The 13,501-nt window shown below is 42.5% G+C and overlaps 1 pseudogene; it reads right to left on the reverse strand.

Annotated features, from left to right (window-relative positions):
* Positions 1-12,992: 12,992 nt before the first annotated feature.
* LOC147436763 (FT-interacting protein 3-like) overlaps positions 12,993-13,501 on the reverse strand; it is a 65,111-nt pseudogene continuing 64,602 nt past the window's right edge.

Raw genomic sequence — 13,501 nt, forward strand, 5'->3', positions numbered from 1 at the left:
TGTTGTTTGTTAAGACAGAGCTAGATATGCAATATACTCTAACAGAAACAGAGAGAGAGAGAGATAGAGGCAAAGGCAGAGGGAAATTTCAGAAGCAGAGGGAGAGAGAGAGAGGGCCAAACCTTCTAAGGACGCAGACCTTCGTTATGTCGAAGATGGGTCGGCTTGCTGTCGGAGACGCAGAAGACGGCTCTTTCTCTCTCTCTCTCTCTCTCTCTCTCTCTCTCTCTCTCTCTCTCTCTCTCTCTCTCTCTCTCTCTTTCACTCACTCTCTTTCACGAGGTGTGGTTTTTCTCTCTCATGACCTCTATATATGACGTACAAAAGTATACGGTCTGAATAATGACCGCACGTGCGACAACATGCAATTATATTCTATTTTATAGTAACACGTGGGGAGCCGCCGTGTGTATCTGTTATAAGTGTGATTTTGAGAGAGAGAACCATAGAAAGAGAGAGAGAGAGAGAGAGAGAGAGAGAGAGAGAGAGAGAGAGAGAGAGACACACACACACAGAGAGAGAGAGAGAGAGAGAGACAGAGAGAGAGAGAGAGAGCCTCATTACTGCCAGAGAGTGATAGAGAGAGAGTGATAGAGAGAGAGAGAACCATAGAAAGAGAGAAGGAGAGAGAGAGAGAGACAGATTGAGAGAGAGATAGAGAGAGGGACTCCTTACTGTCAGAGAGAGAGAGGGAGAGAGACAGAGTGAGTTTGAGAGACAAAAAGCAATGGAGGAGACACCTCCCTTGGAGTTTCTGCAAACCCCACCAACAAAAGGTGATCTCTCACTCTTTCTCTTTGTATTTCCAACAGTTGGTAGCAAATTGTGTGTGTGTGTGTGTGTGTGTGTAAACAAAGAAAAACCCATACTGTTGTTCAACACACACACACCTCAACACATACTTACACAGACAGACACAGACACACACACACACACACCTCAACACATACTTACATAGACACACACACACACACACACACACACACACACACACACACACATAAACACACACACACACACCTCAACACATACTTACATAGACAGACACACACACACAGACATACTCTCTCTCTCTCTCTCCCTCCCCTCTCTGTCCCCGTTACTAACGGCGCGCAGAGCCAACCAAACACTGGCTGCATCTCTCTCCGCGCGCCTATAGTATAGTTATGACTCTCTCTCTCTCTCTCTCTCTCTCTCTCTCTCTCTCTCTCTCTCTCTCTCTCTCTCTCTCTCAATTGTACTTAAGGCGCGCGTAGAGAGTTGCAAAAATTATGTTTTCGTCCTTGCGCGCCTTTAGTACAAAGAGACACATACAGAGAGAGAGAGAGAGAGAGAGAGAGAGAGAGAGAGAGAGAGAGAGACACACACACACACACACACACACAGAGAGAGAGAGAGAGAGAGAGAGAGAGAGAGAGAGTCTATGTGTGTTTTTTAATGTTCTTTAGAGAGAGAGAAAAAGAGAGACAGAAAGAGAGAGAGAGAGAGAGAGAGAGAGAGAGAGAGAGAGAGAGAGAGAGAGAGAGACTTGTCATGTTTCCTGATGAATAGGATTAAGGTCCAGTAGGAAGAAGAGGCTGAAACCAGACCCAGAGCTTGTGCCAGGATTTCAAGATTTGCAGGCTCAATTGCTTAATGTTTCTGCCAAAAGAACTGTTGACTTTTGTCAGGACATATCTGAAGAAGAGTCAATTGGTGAAGATCAATCAGAGAGGTCACCAGGCCAAGAGGATCCCTCACCCTACAAGGGTCCCTCACCCTGTACAGTACTTGTTAAGAAAAATACAAGAAAGAAGAATATAGACTTCTCAGATGATGCAGATGTGCTAGAAAGCAGTCCCTGTGCAACTAAAGGTAAAGCCAAAGAGGATGTGTCTTCTCTGGAAGACCCAGCTGCAACTGATGAGAGGCTGTTTGATTTTACAGCATGTGGTGTTGGGGACAAGTTTGATCTAGTTCATTCTATGTTTAACCCAAAGTTTGACATTGAAGACCTGTTAGCTCAGCATAGTGAATTCTTGCAGTCCTACAGAGATAAGTTTGAAGTGATGGTGCAGGGAGGGAGGGTTGTTCTGCCCACTATGACTCTTGTGCATTTAAATGACTGTGGTGGAAAGGGATAGGGATTGAAGAAGTATAGGGAATTACCACCTTCTTGCCGACATTCAGCCTGCCCTTTGCACCAAAAAGAATGCAAACTCATTCAGGAATCCTTTGGCTTTATGATTTACCTGAACAGCCTGTTTGGATTCCTTATGCAGAATCCTGATGAGGTGTTAGAGGAGCAGGATGCAGCACCAGATGAAGAATGCGAGGAGACAACTCATATACAAGAAGTCGAGGAGGTTGAAGATACAGTCGACCTTGAGGTTGAGGCAATTGAAGTACAAAGAAGTAAGATGCTCTCTGTGAAAACCACAGAAATCAAACTTCCTTTGCATGTCAGTAACTTTACTGAGAAGAATGCTCAGATGATGCTGCCTGCTATGCCTGACTTCAGGATTGGAGACAGGACCTATATCTTTTTACATGATGTGCAAAGCATCTTTTATTTAAGGGAGGATTTCTCCCTGGCTATTATTTCCAGAGTCCAAGAGGAGAGGAGTGGATTTGTTTCAGAGGATAGTAGTGATGATGAGGCAATGGAAACATCCAACAATCCAATGGAATGCCTCCGAAGATGCTTTGAGAAAGCTGAAAAATACAAGGAGACCCTACCTGATGAAGCCACCTTCCAAGCAATAAGAAAAAGCCTAAGACCATCAACATGTAACAAAGAAGTGGAGGATTGGTTTAACCATTCAGGTCAGGGGTCAACTACATCTATAGACCTGTGGCAGGAAAACCTCTTTCTGCAGGATGAGAGCTTCATGGTAACTCTCTCTCTCTCTCTCTCTCTCTCTCTCTCTCTCTCTCTCTCTCTCTCTCTCTCTCTCTCTCTCTCTCTCTCTGTCACTTACTCTGACATGATATGTGCAGTCTTGGATTGCTGACAAGGATGACTTCCTTCGGCGGCGGACTCGAGAGTATCGTGGAAGGGATGTGGCCCTAGCGCAGTACCTTTCAAAGCTTTGCGAGTCGCCGATAGTAGTTTTTCACAATTCCATGTCACAAGAGGGTTCAATAGCAACTTACACATTCAAGACACTATCACGCTTCTTGGGTGGACCCGTGCTGCCCAAACGTGCAGATAAAGTCATTCTTGTGGACAAAGTGTTTGCTAGAGATTGTTTTGGTTACTGCCCGGGCTATACAGGTGGTCGGGCAGCGTATTACTACACCTACACAGCAATGGCACTAGCTCTTGGTAGACAAAACCCAGATGAACTTTTAGAGTATGGCAAACATCTCATGATTCGTTACAAGGGTGACGTGCCAAAAAAACAAAATTGAACCTTCAAAATCTTGATACACTTCAAGTAGCAATTGTATAAGATCATGTATTACATAAATTTTGTACAATGTCATCCACTCAGAGTATCTTTCTCCACTTGTGGTTCACATACACCATTGTCTCTCTCCACCTTCGTTGACTTTCACGAGCTCCGGAGTTGTTGTATGCCATTGATCTTTTAACTTTTTGTTGTTGTAAATGTCTGATGGCTTGTGTTGTTGCTGAATTTTCCAAGACTTCTTTTGTTTGCATTCGATGAATGATTCTACGATAGAACCATTCAAATAGTTCTCTCAAACTGCTAGCCTTGATTCGAGAGCCACCATGTCGTGTGTGCCTGAAATAAGCATTTCTCGCCATGTAATGAGACTTTTCCATCCCTTGGGTATTCCATATTGCCGGGTTCCCATACTTTTGTATAAAATATGGTAAATGATTGAAGATGATGTGCTAGATATGAAAACAAATTAGTTAGAATGTTTTACACTCACATAGTTGCACATAAAAGAGAATCAAATACACAATAATACCATGTAGTGAGTAATCTGGGTGTCTGTCCATGCTGTTTTGAATGATTTTTTGAGAAGGTTGAGATTCTCCTTGAACTTGTTCATATCACCTTATGACCAGTCATCTTTGTTGCACATCAAAAATAGGATGTCTATTGATTGCCAAACCTCAGCCTTCGCGTTACGAGTAGTTGGTTCTTGGTCTTTGACTGCAATATGTAGCTTTTTCCAGCTATGATACTCTACCTTGCTAACATAAGATGTGTTATATATTTTTCCATGTTTTGTTAGCTTCGGATCTCTTGTACCTTGGGGTTTAGATAAAAACCTCCGTGCCTTCACCCCACCGATGGATGGTTTGCATGGGACATCCTTCTCAGCAGTTGATCTCTTTTCATCCCGCTGGATTTTCACATTGCCACCATGAAGCCCCATATCCGAAACCCGATATATAAGTAGACCAATTTCTCCACAATTCTACAAAGGGCATGCATTGTACAAATGTGGATATTCACAAGTGGTATTTTCAAAACCGGTCGAAAAGCAGGATCCTCAATGTGACGTGTTGGAGCTTTTCTCCACCACTTTGGGTCCATGACCTTTGCAGGCTTCATGCAGAACAAACACGGCGACTTTTCCATTGCACCCATTCCACAATTATACATGCACTTTAATGTTTTGAGGTCACCTGCAAGATGCCACTGAACTTGAAAGTCTCCCCTTCCATCTAGACGTAGTACCTCTCCCTGGTTAGTCTATCGATCAATCACCTCCGGAATATTAGTTCGATGGAACACCCAATATAGAATCTCATGATCTTCTTTCTTTACCTGCAACACAAAATAAATGAGACTTAAGTAGATGTGAACATTTGAGCTTACCTGAGAATCTCGCTTACCTCAAACGCACCAAGCCACCATATGTTAGATTCTGATTGAACACTAAAATACAAAGGATCATCACTGGGACACTTTGAGAGGGCTCTATTCATTAAAGTAATAGTAACACACTCTAGCTTTTTCTCTTTAACAAGCTCACACTCATCCAGTTTTAACACAAAATGTAATACCCCTCGTGACTCTTCAAATGTGATGTTGTAAAACTCCACCATTCTCTTCTGTAATATCTGCAGGTCCATAAAAATATTATTGAACTCATCATATGCCATGTTTGCTCCATGGACACTGTAAGTTGCTTTAATATGAAAGGGTTGTCCAAGATAGTCTCCCTGTGCCTCGTTAAGCTGAAGCCTCTCTTTCCAAACACTTGAGGCTGATGGTAGAAGTTTGGATTTTATACCCTTCTTAACAAAGATGGATGAGACAGACTTTTAGATAGACGAATATCCTCTTTTGCTTACACCAAGTGAATCAAGTGTGCCTTGTATCTCTTTTGCAGGCACTGAGTTCTCTGAAATAAAGCGGTCCACTACATTTCGTTGTAGGACCTTAAACTTCTTGTCGTGTACTATATCTGTTGCCATGCTTCTACTTATAAGTGGCTTCAATCTCTTTCCTATATTGGCTTTGGGGTCAATGTTTTCCTTGTCAGGATAGATTGAATCTCTACATGACAACAATGCATAAGTAAATAACAGAAAATTTGCTTCACTAACACTATTTAGGCACATGAAAACAATGCATAACAAGAAAAAACAAAAAGATTACTTAACTAAGACAATGTATCCAACCAAGAAGCATCACCTTAATGCTCGGATTCTTTTCTTGAGACCTCCGGATGCAACCTGCAATGTTTCAAGATTGCGTAATTTCTTCTTTCGGATACGACCACCCAAGATGGTGTCCTTCATTTGACAACTTCGCACCTTTCCTTTCAGTTCTTGTACCTCTGTTTTGTGTTGCAAAATGGTAACCTGATCTGTAGAATGTAAATGTGAAAGGCAAAAAATCTCACATTGTTGAGCTTGGAGAATGCCCTTGTAAGTTTCAGCTTCTCTTGTAAGAGATTTACAATAACCCAGAAGGCCGTTTTCTCCATCACCAGCAAAGGTCAATAAGCTTGTAGGATTGACAAACGGTGGAGACGCATTAGTCATTGGATTCTTAGGGTAGAGAGAGCCTCTCGTCCAGATATCTATGTGTTTAGCTCCCTGAGCTCTGAGCGTGTCTATGGAAGCGGGAGGTATATGTGTGTTTGTTTTACTACGCTTAATCAATGGTTGGTACTCATTGTCCAAATCAATGTGAAGGTGATATTTGGCTCGTTTCTGGGTAAAATTTGTGCCATTTGAGGAGTGCGCCATTAGCCAAATGTGCAGGTTTAATGGAAAGTGAATAGCGGCTGCGCCTTCGTCCCTCCATGTTAGCCTCATTCCCTCCATATTGACGAGGTTCATTCAATGCAACTGAAAAGAGGATTATCCCTCAATCACTACGAAAGAATGTTCAGAAGAGTAAGGAATCTACTTAAAGTACACTTTTTGTACTTTTACTATGAACGACCCAGCTCTATTATTTGCCATTTTTTCTAGAGAGAGAGTGCAAAAAATACATTTTCTTAGAAGGCCCTCCAAATGACCTCCGAAATTCCCTAATGATTAACTTAGAGGTCAGAAATGTTTAAGGTATCATACTATCTTTCATCCATGCATTACTCTTTGTCATTAACTTTTTGTTAAATGAAGTTTTCTATTGATCCTAATTTTTTGTTGTTGTTTATAGATGGCTAGCCGATCTACAGTCAAATACACAATGGATAGGGTATCTGAATATATTTGAGGTAATTTGCTGAAACTTTACAAAAAAATGAGCCTCACTTTAAAGTTTGAATGGGTAAAGCATATTAATCATGTTATATGAAGCACAGATCCACTTTTTTGGAGGGGACCCATACCTGCAAATGATGTTGTCCATATCTTAGAAGACTTTGATGTCATAAGGTATGGCTTTTGAATTATTATTATTTATGTCTTGCAATAGGTTTGGATTTTTCTTAACATACTCTTTCTTTTTTGTAGAAAACACTATAATCCAGCCCATCTATTGGTAGGTCTATATGAGTCCACGTGCTATTTAGGACTCATAGGATACTATCATGTTGCCTTAGAGCTAGATGAGGCAGCAGGACGGGGTCATGTCTATCTTAGAGAGATAGGGTATCAATGGCCCATAAATGCACTACCTTCCTTTGGATTTGAAGCGGAGAATTGGAAAGTGAGAATGTATGTTGTCAATGATACTTCAAGGCGGCTTGGACAAAGTGTGCAATACATTGGGCCTTGGGTGTTACGGGTGCAAATTCGTGTCTATCGCAAGCTTGCTTTAAACCTAAATGATGCCTTCTACAATGGGTTTGGTTTGATGATGATCTCTTTTTGGGGTTGGGATTCCTTATGTTTTATCCCTTATGTTTCGGATAATTGTTCTCTTATCAAGAAGCCTATTTTTTGTAACAAAACTATTGGCTCCTATTTGGAATGAAAACCGTATGTTGTGCTCTTTGCGTGTGTGTGTGTGCACGCGCATGTGTTTACCATAAAAAAACTAATTAAGATCATACAAGCACAACTTATGAATACCATGTGTGTCATTAATTTAATTTGTGTCATAGTAAGAGCGATCAAGACCCGCCGGTAGGCGGGTCGTGCAAGCTAGTATTATGAAGTTTAGATAAGGTAAAGAAAACATTTCAAAAATGGACTTTCCTAATAGGTTTAGGCATTTTGCATTCATTGTGATGCCTTTCAGGTTATCGAGATTCCCCTACAGCTTTCAATTGGTTAATGAATGACTAATTCAAAAGACTTAGATGATTTTATCACTGTGTTATTTGAGGATATCCTCTTTTATTCAATAGATTAATCAATTACTAATTCAAAATAAACTTATATACTCATGAGCGGCATCTAAGAAGGATACTTAAAATATTAGGTAAGAGAAATCACTTTTTTTTTTCCTGCAAAACTCACAATTGTGAGTGGATAATATTAAGAACAGAAATATACACCAATTCTCGAGCTCAAACCGAGCCTTGAAGGTCAAAGGATTACAAGTTATCTGCTTGGTAGAGAAACCACTCCTATTGCTCGGCTTTGCTTATTACAAGATGTTATGCATTGTTCTAGACCAGTCCTCTTATGTTTGTTTGCATCCGATCATGTGGATCATCAATCTGCTCTCTTGCATGATTTCACAAAAGCTTTCCACAGCTAGATCCCCCTCAAACACGTGGCGGTTCCTTGCTTGACAAATATGGTGCAAGAAGTAGTACCTGATTATTTGAGTGCAGACAAGAAGAGCAGGACTTCCCATCCTGTTACTACCAAAGAACAGATCATTCTTGAAGAACTTAATTTGCCATGTCCTTTGAATCCACTTGCATATTTTCCCATCCATGCCCCTGATTGCCTGGCATCCCATGAAAAGGTGTGCTAGGTCTTCACTAGCTATTCTGCACCCCGAGCAACGATTGGACCCGATGCCTCTTTCTTGTATCTTTACGCCCGTCGACAGAGCACCCCACATCACTTTCCACAGAAATATATTCATATATTGAGGCCATCTTGGCTTCCAGAAGTTCTCCATGCCCACCGTTTTTTTGTCCAGTGCCTCTTCCATAATTTGTTGAGGGGGTTACACCGATTATCCTCGTGCATTAATGCATGGTAAATGCCTTTAGAGTGTGGTTTCCAAAAGAGGCTACTCACGGGCCATCTCCAAGCGTCCCATTCAAAGTTGGATTCACAAATTGGCATCACCACCTTACCAAGCTCTTTAATCACCCTATGGACTAGTAAGATCTCGAAGCCATCCATTTGAAATTGGATGGCTAAAGAGTCAGAAGTTTTACAGCACTTCCTGTTGCCATCCCAGAATTGCTCTAGTCGAATGAGCCGCTTATTATTCACCTTCCTGGCCATTTCTATCCAGTAAGGTCTTTGCAGCGGCCCCAATATATTAGAGAGCCAAGGGTACCCGTGCAATATGGAGTTCTTAAAGTATCTGGTTGCTTCCCCCCATTCCAAAACCTCAACAACACTTTTGCACTTCCTCATCGGCTCCCTTGAGAGTCCACCAGATCTAAGATAAGACCACTTCGGGGCGAGAAGTTTGTCGTGCATCACAACCCCCTTCCACTTTTCCCCTTTCGATCCCAGTTTTGTTGCATCAAGCATTTTCTTGGTCATGATAGCCCAAGCTTGGTCCTGTTTAGCCAATGAGACCATAAATTTGGCACAAAGGGCCTCAGCATGAGATACAAGGTTAAGAATGTTGAGCCCTCCTTGGTCTACCGAGCGAGAAACTACCTCCTATCTAGCCCACTGCCATGGCTGGGAGGTTTTTGTGTTGTTCTTCCAAAGAAACCTTTTCACTGGTTTTAAGAATTCTTTCTAGTTACACTTAGCCATCTTGAGCACGGGACTGAGGAAAGCAATATACGGGATCATAAAAGCATTGATCACTCTAATCTTGCTTTGGAAGGTTAGGAGAACAAACTCCCCCCTTCTCATTTTGGCGCTCATTTTTTCAATGACCCATTGAAATCTTTGACTGTGGGTTACGTCCACCTCTACGGGGGCTCCCAGGTGTCTAAATATACTCCCTTTTGAGATAATCTCTCTTGTCCAAACTGCAAGGTCAAAAGAGTCATTCTTCGACAGGGAGATTAGTCTTGACTTCTCTATATTGCACTTGGATCCCGATGCCACGGCAAATGTTTGCACAATCTCCAGAGCTCTCTTGACAACTTGAGGGCGCGCCTTCAAGAATAGGAGCGAATCATCTGCGAACATTTTGGCCAGTAGCTGGTTGTTGCCCGGCAATGCCAGACCTTGAATCTCTCCCCGCGCAGCACTGGCTTTGAGCATTGTAATGAGAGGATGCGACCCGATGGTGAACAACAAGGGGGCCAAGGGACATCCTTGCTTAATAGACCTTTTAACCTCAAAAGATCCCACAATTTTGTCATTAAACACGTGCTTTGATTGGCTGCCACCACCTAGTGTGCGTATGAGGCGACAAAGGCAAGGCCCAAAGCCCAGAGCTCCCATGACTTCTTCTATATAGGAACATTTTATCCTATCATAGGCTTTGTCGAGGTCCAGCTGTGCAGCAAGATGCACTCTTGCTTGGAGAAGGATGCATACTCTATTCCTACCATTGCTGCCAAGATATTGTCATATATAGATCCCCTTTAATGAACTGTGTTGATGGGGAGAGATGATCCGACTCAGGAGGGGGGCAAGTCTGAGAGCTATCGCCTTGGCAATAATTTTGTATGCTACTGACATCATCGTAATGGGACGCCAATGTTTAAGCTGAGAGCAACAAATCTGTTTGGGGATGGGCTTGATAAGCCCTCTCTTAACACTTGCATCCAACGACTCTTCGGAAATCTATTAGGTAAGAGAAATCATATGTTAAGAAGAGTAAGTGTTTCTTCAAAAAACTGACTTACCTAGGATTTGTAGTTTGAAGAGAACGGATATCTCTGAATCTCAAAAAGGTAGAAGCCATTGTCGAACGAGTGATCCCCACATATGTGACAAGTGTCCAGACTACTCTCCCATTTCCCTCTTGAAATATTCAATGGACGCAGTAATCCTCCAACCCTAAGGTACTGAATTTTTTTAATCTCACGCATCTTGCATTTCAGTTCAAATTCTTTGACATTCTTAAACAAACTCGGGTAATAAAATTATTTTTTATTGGTGCATAGGTGTTATGTATCTTAGGAAGACCGACTAATGGTCTATCAACACTTTTAATAAGAATTAGCACCAAACTTTGGGAGAGGGGACGGGAGGGTCACTATAGTAACACATGCATTTCAGAAACCCTGAGAACAACCATATGAGGTGGTTGAACACTAACACACTGACCTATTCTTTGTACCATATAATAATGAGAATTCACAAACCCTAGCCACAACATTGTGGCAAGGATTCCATACATCTTGTGTCTCTTCTCTTCTTATTAATCTCCATTTTTATGCATGCACACATGCTCTACATCCACACTTCGACTAGTATCAGAGCGTGTGGGAGTTTCCAGGTAGCAATGCCGCACGCACCTAACATCAAAATCTAAGATTGGGCTTAAATTTGTTCAACATGCATTAGGAAGAGGGTGAGGTCTAGGAGGACCTCTTTATTTGCCATGAGATTATGGAGGTGATTAACATTTTGATGAATAGGTGCATGCCATGTGTGCAAGAATGGTGGGTGTGTAAGAGAGGTGTAAGAATGGTCAAAGGATGTACTTTCCCCCCCGAAAAGGGGGGAGGGGGGGACAACTTTATGATTTTCGATCTTCCATAACTCCTACATACAATCTCCAATTTGAGCGGAGATTATAGTTCTATAATCTACACATCAATCTCTTTCCATAGATATGTTCTTTGATATAGTTTTACCCGCTAGATTTTAAATTTCATTTTGGGAGGAAAACTGGAATTCAAATAATCTAGCCGTTTTGCCAGTTTGAATTTAAAAGTTCTCCTTCGATTGCTTTCTTAATACTAGAGCTTTGACTTCCTTCAACTGCCAAATAAAGAGGCCCTCCTATACCCCACTCTCTTCCTAATGAAAAGTGTTACAAACAAGCCTATAGGGCTTCCCACTATTATTTTTTGGCCTATCCAAAGGGATAAGGCCATAACGATGACTTTCCTTTTTTCCTAACGAAAAAGGAGAGTTAAATTTTATAATTCATAAATTTTTTTATTGGCAGATGAGGTAGTGGGTACTCATTGTTTGTATACACCTTATACACTCATCCTCACGAACAACACTCATTGCAAGACGATACTCTCGCTCAATACTCTCTCTCTATCCCTTTCCTCCTCGGCCTCTCCATTTCTTCGACAAGGTGAGCCATAGCCCATTCAAGCATTGTTACCATTGTATCCGAACCCGCCGACATGAGCTCTACACAGAGTGTGACAAGGTCATCCATTGATAAGGTGATGTTAGCATCCCCAATATTGAGCAGGGTTTCCAAGTAGCTTCTAGGGTTACCTACCCCAACTTCTTCATTTCTTTATGTTTCTCAATCAAGCGATTGTAAATTTTGAGCTATTTTGTGCGTAGTGCGCGTACCTTTTGCCTTCTCTTGCCGTCAAAGACATGCAGAAATGGATGGGAAAGGATGACAAGCCCAATAACTCCGGATGGTATACATTGCAATGGTACAAGATGAATGACAAAGTGCCCCCAATTGCAAAGCATTTAGCGGTTGGAGTCCGAAGAATCTATTATACACCAGGCGTATTTGTTTTTGTTTTATAGAGGTGTATAATAGATTCTCATAGAGGCTTACACCTCTCGAGTCAGCAGCGCCCGGTAGTAATCTGAGAGATCCGACGAGCGCCAAGACCACCTCATCAACCAGATTGGAGACTTCCAAGCGGGTCTCTTTAGGTAAATGAAATCCAAAGCACATGAACATGAGGAGTTGGAAGGAGTGCCTGATTTGAGCTAATACAGAAATCACTCCCCCATTACCAAGTGCCTCGGAGCGCAAGTTCGACATCATGTCGTCGAAGATGAGATTGCGGACGGGCTTAAGAGCAGAGAGTTTGGGCGCTGAGACCAACTCTTGGACAAAGTTGCGTCGTAGGATGCGCCAGAGAGGGCCATAGGGAGCAGTGCTGATGCTACGGAAGCTGTTGGCGAAGATGGTGCGGGAGTCGAAGCACGTGGGGCGAGAGGCGAAGAGCAAGCCCTTGCCAATCAGGGCTTCATGGGCGAGGCTGGCAGATGTAATGTAAATGATGGGGGTCTTGCCCACATAAAGGGTGAAGATGGGCCCGAGCTTGTCGCGCAGGCCTTGGAGCCTCGCGGCGCGGCGGACGGCGTCAAAATGGGGGACATGACCTAGCTGCAGAGGGAGGGAGAGGAAGGGGCTGGGGGGAAGCTTCAGTTTAGCCAGCCGATGGCGAAGAAGTCAACGTAGGCAGAAGGCAGCCTAAAGCAAGCTGCGCTGCCCCAGCTTCTCTCTCTACAGTGCCATAGCTGCTGAAGAAGCTCCATCGGCATGAGTACCTGCTTGCTTCACGAAGAGCTGTCCAAGATTGGGCAAGATTTGGTTGCGTCACTGATTGTTTTTCAATGGTTTACTTTGTAGAGTTCAAAAGAAATGCATGGAGTCAATTTCAGTTTGCTTTAATTGGTCTGCTTTGCTTGACAGTGGTGGCCACGTCACCCGCCGCAGCCAGTCATATCTGCGAAGTTTCATAACATCAAACAACTGCAGATTTTAGCAAAGGCCAGCTTCATTTCCGTCAATAATTTGCGTTTGGATGTGTAGATTTGTATCTGCTTATCAACACATGAATGTGTGTGAAAGCATGCAAATGTGTTTATGCATGTGGGTGTTATTATGCATGGACATGAGATTCGTGAGTATCGATGCCCTCATGACAATGCACGAGCAGATCACAGAAAAGAGCAAGAGAGGGTGTGTATGAGTGCAGATATAATGTGTCACTTTGTAAGCTCTAGCAATGACCCCAAGCCTAGATTAAGCCTAGAAGGCTCTCACTGGACAGAATTGACACTGATCATTGAATGATGTTCAACCCACTCATCTAAGCTAAGCCCCCGATTATAAGATGCACATGCAAACAAAAAACTTCC

The sequence above is a fragment of the Adiantum capillus-veneris genome, chromosome 17, assembly GCF_014529385.1.
Source record: "Adiantum capillus-veneris isolate H3 chromosome 17, ASM1452938v2, whole genome shotgun sequence".
NCBI lineage: Eukaryota > Viridiplantae > Streptophyta > Polypodiopsida > Polypodiales > Pteridaceae > Adiantum > Adiantum capillus-veneris.